Raw genomic sequence first — 9,148 nt, forward strand, 5'->3', positions numbered from 1 at the left:
CCCTGAAGGTGCTACATAATAATAACATTTTTGAATATTAAAAAGATTGTGTTTATGCCAGTAAAGATTAAGGCTATTATATTAGATGTTTGCATGGATCTAATTGCAGTTCCTGCATATTTATTTCAATTATGGTACTCTAGAATGTATGAAAATTGTAAAAGCGTTTTTATTTTTTATTTATTTTTCTAAAAGACTATGGTGAAGAAATGTATTTCTTATTTTGAGTTACAAGAAGAAAAACTTTGTAAAATAGTCTTTTTACACCAATGGTTTCAAATGAAATAATGCTAAATAATTTATATAAATGTTCATTTCTCATAAAATAATCTTTATTTGCATGCATCAGAATTTTTTTTTTTTTTTTTACTCTCACACACAAATACAGTTCATGAATGTACTGTAATACATACTATGTGACTTATATGTCACAGAATTCGTAAAACAAACAATTTCACTGAAAAAAAAAATCCAGAAATGGTTATAAGTGACTCAATTCAAGAATGACAGTGTTTCTTAGAAAATAACATATCACACAGGCCTTAATAACTCTGAGACAACAGAAAATTTTCAGTCTGAATTCAGTATATGGATGGTATTTTAATGTCATACTGTCTGTCAGGAGCCACTAAGCTGATTAAAGTTTTGTATCTTTTGTGATTCAGCATGGCAGAATTGTTAGTCAAGTTTAAAAAAGAGTCAGTAATGTAGGAAATATAATCTCAGCGTTTTCCTCTGTCACATAATGTTTCTTCATTTTGTAGATTTACTGATTGAAGCCTGTAAGGTACATAAGTAAGATGGTCAGAACAGTACCACAGGTGAATTTTTTTTTCTTTATATGCCAAGATAGAAATCCTAAATTCAGTCTTCATCTTTCCTAAATTTATCAAAAAAATAAAATAAAATAAATAAGCAAATAAAATAATTATTAATCTATCAATAAAAAATAAACTAAAATCATGTACAGTATTAATCATTTAACATATTCACAAAGTGAAAGGATAAATAATTTTGTGTTGTACTTGTTCATGAAGTGGATATGAGAAATTGCCTTCAGAGAGTTAAATCATGAATTGTGGTGTTATATGCTTTCCACTGAATCCAACACCATGTAGAAGGAACAGAATTTACAGGTTTCAGAATATATTAGCAACCAATAAATACAAGAATTTCTGTATTTCGGTGATGCATTTATTAAAGGGTGGATAAATGATAAATTATATGAACTTATAGTCCTAGAGAGAGAACAATATGTGTGGTGATGTGTTTAAGACAGGAAAGAAAAGTTATGAGAAAGAGAAACTGATACAGAAAAAGAACTAACGGATGGAATGAATTACACATGATCCTATTACTGATAATTATAAATAATGTTCACACTCAACATGAACTTTTGGTAGAAAACTTCAAGGAGAGATTCATTGTAAAAAATAAATGAAAAATAAAGTAATAATAACAAATGTTTTTTATTTTTTTTAATATGATTTCCATTCACAAAAGGTTTGTAACTTTGTGATAACATATCTCTAACTTAGGAGACTATGGGAAGAGTAAATTCATTTTATTGCAGTGCATGTCTGCGCGGTTAGCCTAGTGGCTTTGCACTTCGCAACCATATGCCTGGTGAAGGAGTGTCCTGGGTTCGATTCCCTTCGCCGCCGTGAGGAGCTTAAGGATCTTCCTCAGCCATAGCCAAGTTAGCCAGTCTTGGGCGTGGACAGCAGGGTTCCACCCCCCTCCCCAGTTTATCTGGGGCTTTTCATCCCGCAAGCAGGCAAACCGGCCCCGTGAACACACACAGATCTACAGCCATAAATACTTAACCCCCCCCATGAGGGGGCTCAGCTTGCCCCAATAGGGACCGGGGAGAAAAGGGAGGAAACTCCATATGAATAAATAAATAAATTGTAGTGCATGTAATTTTATATATCTATTATATACAGCCATGTAAAATTTGTTTTTATATATTATTATTAACATCTGACCTCCATGGAATCAGAGACTCGTTGTAGGAGATACACACTATTGCACACAATGCTCATCCAACTGTGCCTTAAACTGATTCAATATGTCTACATTCACAACAACACACTCAGGTAATGCATTCCATTCACCAACCACTCTCCATACAAAGAAACTACTCCTCATCCCTCTGTTCACACCCTCCTTTCCTTCTATACTTTCCTCTTGTTCTACCCCAACCTCTTCCATTCTATGAAAAATCTCTATCATCTCAACCTGATAACAACCCATGACTAACTTATATGTTTCAATCATATACCCCCCCCCTTATATCCTCCTGTTCACAAGGCTTTGCAATTTACATTCTCTCAATCTATCCTCGTACTCTACATTCCAAAGACTGCTGATCACCTTTGTGAATCTTCTCTGAAACCCCCCCCCTCCTAACATATCCACATCACCATAAAAATCTAGCAACCAAATCGGTGCACAATAATTCATATGATGCCTGATCAAGGCCTTATACAATGGCATTATAACTTATTTATTTCTGCATGGCAGGGTCCTCCACATCATTGCCATTATCCGATATAACATCTTCACAACTTGTGCAATGTTTCCCCCTGAATTTCAGGTCCTTGTTCACCACCACTCCCAGATATCTCATCTCCTCTACCTCCTTTAAAGTTTCCCCACCAAGAGTATACTTTGTATCCCATTGCTGCTTACCAAATTTCAAAACCTTACACTTTGCAACATTGAATTGACAGTTCCACTTACCTGCCCATTCATGCAATCTATTCAAGTCCTCCTGTAAGGCCATAACATCTGCTTGACTCCGCATTGCTCTCCCCAATTTTGCATCATCTGCAAACAGCTACATATCACTTAAACCCATCCCAATATCATTAATACACAAACTGAACAACAGTGGTCACAAAACTGACTCCTACAACCTGCATGGCAGGGTTGTAGGAGGAAGGCCACCACATGGCCTTCCTCCCATATACAATTTTCTGATACCTATCTGATGGCCAGTCACTGATCTAACTCAGAAGTCTCTTATCCAATCTCATCTGTTTCAATTTATTTAACAGCTTGTTGTGTGGCAAAGCTTTTGCAAAATCCAAATACACTACTGTATATTATTATTATTATTATTATTATTATTCAGGCCTCCAAGGAGTCAAAAGACTCATCGAAGGAGGTCCTTCCTAAGACATAAAGTCTGTCAAGACTCATCGAGGGGAGGTCTCCCCCCCCTGAGAAACACAAAGTCTATCATACCACTCTTTAAACTCACTGACCATTCTCGCTCCCACCACTCCATCAGGCAATGCATTCCACGGCTCAACCACCCTCCACACAAAGAAACCACTCCTTACCCTCTTGCTCACAGTTTCCTTTCGTAACTTCCAGGGATGGCCTCTTGTCATCACTCCTTCCTGCTGTTCAACCAAGCGAAAGAACTCCCCAGTGTCAACCCTGTAACCACCTCGCAACAGTTTAAAAGTCTCAATCATATCACCTCTCCTTCTATCCACCAAACTCTGCAGTCCACATTCTCTCAGCCGATCCTCATAACTATCCTTGTACAGTCTTGAAACCATCTTTGTCATCCGTCTTTGTATCCTTTCCACAGTTAATTTATCCCCTTCAAATCCTGGGGACCAAATCTGAGAACAATAGTCCAAGTGTGGTCTGATCAGAGACTTATACAACGGAATGATAACCCTCTTATCTCTGCAGGTCAGTGTCCTTCTCATAATAGCAGCAATCCTCTGTGTTACCTTCACCACCTTTGCAATATGTGCCCTAAACTTCAGGTTTCTATCAATCATCAACCCCAGATCTCTTGTTTCCCCTACTTCCTCCAGTATAACTCCTCCCATAGAGTATGCAGCATCCCATCGATGTTTCCCAAACCTCAAGACCTTACATTTTGCTGCATTAAACTGACATATGCATCTCCCCTGTCCAAAGGATTGGTCACATTGTTATAGTACATAAGTAAGTTAGTAAACTATGATCTCCGTTTAATAAACCCATGCTGATAACCACAGAGAATACTGCTGATACACAGATTAGCCTATAATTTGTAGCCACAGCCTTATCAGTACCTTTATGAAATGGAACAATTTTACCTTCTTTCCACTTCCTTGGAACTTGTGCTGTTGTAAGATTTATTAAACAGACATGCCAATGCTACTTCCAATCCCCTGAAACATTCCCTTAAGATGTGTTGTGATATGCCATCAAATCCTATTGCCTTATTGACATAAAGGTTATTTATTTCTTCAAATATCTCCTGCTCATTCATAATTAAGCCATCCTCTCCTATGTCCTCTACACTTAAGCTGCTCCTGATTGGAACTACTTTTCTTTTCTCTTTTTTTTTTTTAATCAGATATTGCTTTCACATAACTCACACAATGTATTCCTGCAAAGTTTCACAGCATTTGGATCACTGGGTGGTCCTCCACAAGGCCTTAAACAGGGAGGGATACTTGAATTTTGATTACCCTCTACATTCCATGTAGCTTCTTATGCCATGGCACTGCTCGAAGCCATCATTACACATCCATTCAGAATCTGGGAAATTGTAATCAGCTCTTTACATGGAAGAATGAGTGTGAGTTCAGGAATGACTGTGATTAAATAGCTACCCCTGGAATAGATGAGTATGAGTAGCTATTTAATCACAGTCATTCCTGCACTCACACTCATTCTTCCAGGGGCAGCTAGACACATGCTTGATAATCCCCCCCCCCCCAACATTTCTAGTTTACCCTGGTTTTGCATTTCCAAACTCTCACCTCACACCAGCGAGATCTGGTTGTCAGAGCATAATGTAGATACAGGGAAAGAATGTAACAAATATTGCATTTTCAGAGAAGATAGAGGAAATAGGACAGGAGGAGGGGTATTATTAGTGATAGCTAAAGAACTTCAACCAACAAAAACTGAAGTTAAGGAAGATTGCAGATCTGAGGGAAATGGTTCATTTGAGATTGTCTGGTGTAAGATATAGGATACTAGGACAAAATATATTATTGGTTGCTGCTATAGACCTGGGTGTCCAGAAGATGTGGATGACATGCATCAGCAGATTAGCACAATGAATGTAGAACAAGCAAATAGACTGTTAGAAGAGCACTGGAAAATTACAATAGAATTTATACACTTACTAAGTGATGATTACCTGAAACAGCACGTGATTGAGGGTTTGAGAGTGTTGGATCTGTAATAGCATCAGAAGATCTTATGCCTATGGTAGCAATCCTACTTCCAATCAGGAAAAATTAACATGCAGCCTTATCATGGGAGGTTGTTCAACATGCGGAATTTTTAGTCAGTAAAGGGTTTATGCAAAACTACAAAGTTGGTAATTATGACAAACATAGGAGGTGGCTTGAGCAGTGCCATGGCATAAGAATTTACATGGAATGTACGTCATCAATGTATGGAAAGTGGTCAGGGATTGAGTGAGGCAGTATCAGACTGCTTATCAGGGTCAAGAAAATAAACTGAGTAGGAATTAAGTGAATGGGTAAATATTTAAAGCAGGAGCTACAAAAAAGAAAACATTGTGAAAGAAATATAAACAAAAAAGTGATCAACATGCTCATGGGCAATATAAAGCACAAGCAAGAGGAGTAACAAGTATGGTAAGGAAGGCTAAATCTAAAGCTTGTGTGCTACAATAACATGCAAGTGAAATGGTAGTGCCTCTAATGAAGTCTCAGCTATGGCTAGGTTCCAAGCCTCTAATGAAGTTTAATCTAGGATTAAACTTCATTAAACTTTATATAATCCACCATTATATAAAGGTGGCTCCATGACAGCAAATTACAGACCAGTTAGCATCTCTGGAGTGGTGGTTAAAGTATTGGAAAAGTTTTGATTAAAAGTAAAATTCAGGAATGGGTGGATAGGAATATGATACTCTATAGGGGACAGCATGGTTTTGTAAAAGGTAGGTCCTGCTTCGGTAATTTATTCACATTTTATAATAAGGTGACAGCAGAAATGGATAAAGGAAATGGCTACACCATGATACTGCTGGACTTTGCAAAGACATTTGCCAGAATACTACATGAAAATTATTACATAAGTTGGAGCAAATGGGAATGGGTATGAGGGTGGTAGCATGGATGGGAGGGGGGGGGGGTTGATAGACATCAGAGGGTGGTGTATGGTGGAGTGGAATCAGGGCAAACGAGGGCAACTAGTAGAGTGCTCCAGGGCTCTGTACTAGGACCAATACTCTTTAATTTGTACATTAATGATAAAGTGGAAGATTTTTTGGGGGGAGGGATATTAGTAGTTTACTGAGGAGGTAAACAGCTGATAAAGGTATAGATATCTTACAGGGTAATTTTAAATAAACTGACAGTGTGGGAAAAGACAATGGTTGTCAATTTAATGTTGTAAAATGTAAGATGATGAAAGGATTTGGAGAATAGAGATTTGAAATTCAGAGGAAATATTGCAAGAGCTGGCAAAATAGCTCAGAGGATTACTTGTATGTTGAAGAACATATTTGTCAAGTAAAGATAGGGCAATTATATTCCCTCTTTATAAGTGCTATGATTTGGCCAGACGTTGACTACTGTGCACAGATTTGGTCACCTGCGTTTCTAGGGTACTGGGAGGCAGTGGAGAGAATTCGGAGATGACTGACCAAGCTTGTAAGAGGTCCGTGGAATGTTTCTTATGAGGATAGATTGAAGGTGTGCATGTTCTGTGTGTGTAGGTTGCAGTTTAGTTGACAGGCAGAGGAGAGGGGATATGATAGAAACATAAGTTACTAAGAGATTCTATCGTATTGACACACAAAAACTTTTTCAATACGTGGGAAGTAGAGGGGGGGAATACAAAGGATTACACTTGGAAGTTGTCTAAGAGTGTGCTTAGTAAGGGTGTGGAGACTAGATTTTTTGCTTAGAGAGTGGTGAAGAGTGGAATGAATTTCCAGAATTAGTTGGGAGCCCCTAAAGTAAATGAGTTTAAGAAGAGGTGTAATAAGTATTGTGTGTATATAAAGGTTAGTGCTTATGAATGAGGTAATGTTTGGGAGGATTAATAAAAACAACAGCATCAGTACTAATAATAGTGCTGATGCTGTTGTTAGGAGGATTTGAATAAGCTGGAAAGGTGAGCAAATTAATGGATGATTATCAGTTTAATACAAGGTAATTATAAGGTTTTGAAATTTGGGATCCTAAAATGGGATGCTTCATACTCACTTGGTAGAGTATTAGAGGAAGCAAGAAATTATGGGATAATTATATATAAAAATTTGAAGTTCGCAGCACATATTGCAAAAGTTGTGAGGAGAACCTAGAGAAATGAAGAAGTATTGAGTAGGAGACATAAAAGGGCAATGATTCCATTGTATAAAGTGCTAAAGACCACATCTGGATTATTTTGCTCTAATCTGGTCAATAGGATTTAAAAAGGGTGAAGTAACCTTCGAGAAATCAGGAATGTACAATGTTGATTAGGGTAGACTGAGGGCATGCAAACTGCCGTTTGGTGGAGAGAAGATGAAGGATTTAGGATAGTATTATTATTATTAAGAGAGACCATCAGGAAGTCAGGGACTCATCGAGGGAGGCCACATGCTACACGCAACAGCTATCATACTTATTCTTAAATTCACTCACGCTGCTTGCACTCACAACAACCAATAGCAATCCATTCCAATCATGCACCACCCTATGAGAGAAAGATCTAGCCCTCACCCCCTTCTTAGTGGCATTCATTCATTCTCAGCTTCCAAAGATGCCCTCTTGTCCTTTCCCCACTCTCCATAAAGTGAAAATTCCATCAAAGGATATGATTGAGATATTTAAGCTGTTGAGAGGTATTCGCCAGATTGAAACTGCAGAAAATTTTAATATGGTAGAATGAGGGGCTATTTAAGTCTTGACTCCATGGAGATCTGGAATAATAATAATTTTAATAAAAACATCAAAATTTTTACTAAACATACCTGAGTTTTTTGGGGGAGAGCCATTGCAGAATAATATCCAAAATGCAGTAGTCAAATGAAGCAAATTTTCCTGTCCTGGAACGTAGATATCATTTCTCATGCACAATGGTAGCACTGGTGTTTCTATTTCGTAATATAACAAATTGCTAGGAAGTTCTTTTCTATGAGAAATACACTGCACTTTCAAAAGTCGAACAAAAGCATTTCTCACAAGCTTCAAATCACAACTATATTTCTGTCAGAAATGCACTGGTCTGAGGAGCTCAACATGTAATCATATTTTTGCTAAAATGACTCATGCAAATTCATTTTGCCCTTTTGTATAACTTGAGGGTACTAGCAGTATACTTTGTCAAAAATGTACTGGTCTAGTAAGCCCACCCCCCATCCCTCTCTTTTTTTTTCTATAACTTGGGGAAAAGCGAGATTGTTCTATAGTAAAAAAAAAATGTTTAATTTTAATTTAAATTTAAAATTTAAAATTTTTAATTATAATTTTATTTTTAAAATAAATAAAAATAATTTTAATTTTAAAATTTATAAAAAATTTAAATTTTTTAAATTTTAATTTAAAAAATTTTGTATAACTTGAGGGTCACGGAATCAGGGGTCTGACAGGGCCTGTCAGACCCCACTCTAGTCAATAAATATTAAAATTTGTCCTGTTTTTTTAATACTTGATGGGGTGCTATGCATCTTAAAAGACCAGTACATTTCTGACAGAAATTTCTGTCAGAAATGTACTGGTCTATTAAATTTTAAACCTTTTAATTTTTTTCCTCATAACTTGAGAAAGCTAAGGAACTTAGATAGTATAGAGCAGCAAAAAGGTTTGATTTTTTTTTCCTATAACTTGGGAGACATTGTGAAACAACTACTTAAACATGCTCAGCATGTAGCATTCTGTCAGAATCTAGTTGGTCAGTGTAGCTGTGAAGGCTGCTTTCTTATAATTTCTTTTTTTTTTTTCTTCTCACATAGTTCACAGTATATAACAGAACTTATGTTACATGCTTATGTTAATTTTTTCTTTGTTTTTCCTCTTCTGAACATTGCTGGAAAAAAAAATCAAATTAAATTCAAATTACACATATTTATACTCAAATTAGTTTTAAATGCTAAATTTTGAAAACAGAACGATATGGTGAATAAATATTACTAATACTGTTATTATTATTATCATCA

The 9,148-nt window shown here is 36.5% G+C and overlaps 1 long non-coding RNA gene across 1 annotated transcript; it reads right to left on the bottom strand.

Annotated features, from left to right (window-relative positions):
- Window positions 1–298: 298 nt before the first annotated feature.
- LOC150110098 (uncharacterized) lies at window positions 299–8,441 on the bottom strand. Its single transcript, XR_016548827.1, has 2 exons — window positions 7,964–8,441; window positions 299–880 (listed from the first exon to the last, which is right to left on the bottom strand). It is a non-coding gene; the product is annotated as an uncharacterized LOC150110098 (long non-coding RNA).
- Window positions 8,442–9,148: the final 707 nt, after the last annotated feature.

This window comes from Typopeltis vanoorti, chromosome 1 (genome assembly GCF_054136105.1).
Source record: "Typopeltis vanoorti isolate ZY-2024b chromosome 1, IOZ_Tvanoo_1.0, whole genome shotgun sequence".
Taxonomy (NCBI): Eukaryota; Metazoa; Arthropoda; class Arachnida; order Uropygi; family Thelyphonidae; genus Typopeltis; species Typopeltis vanoorti.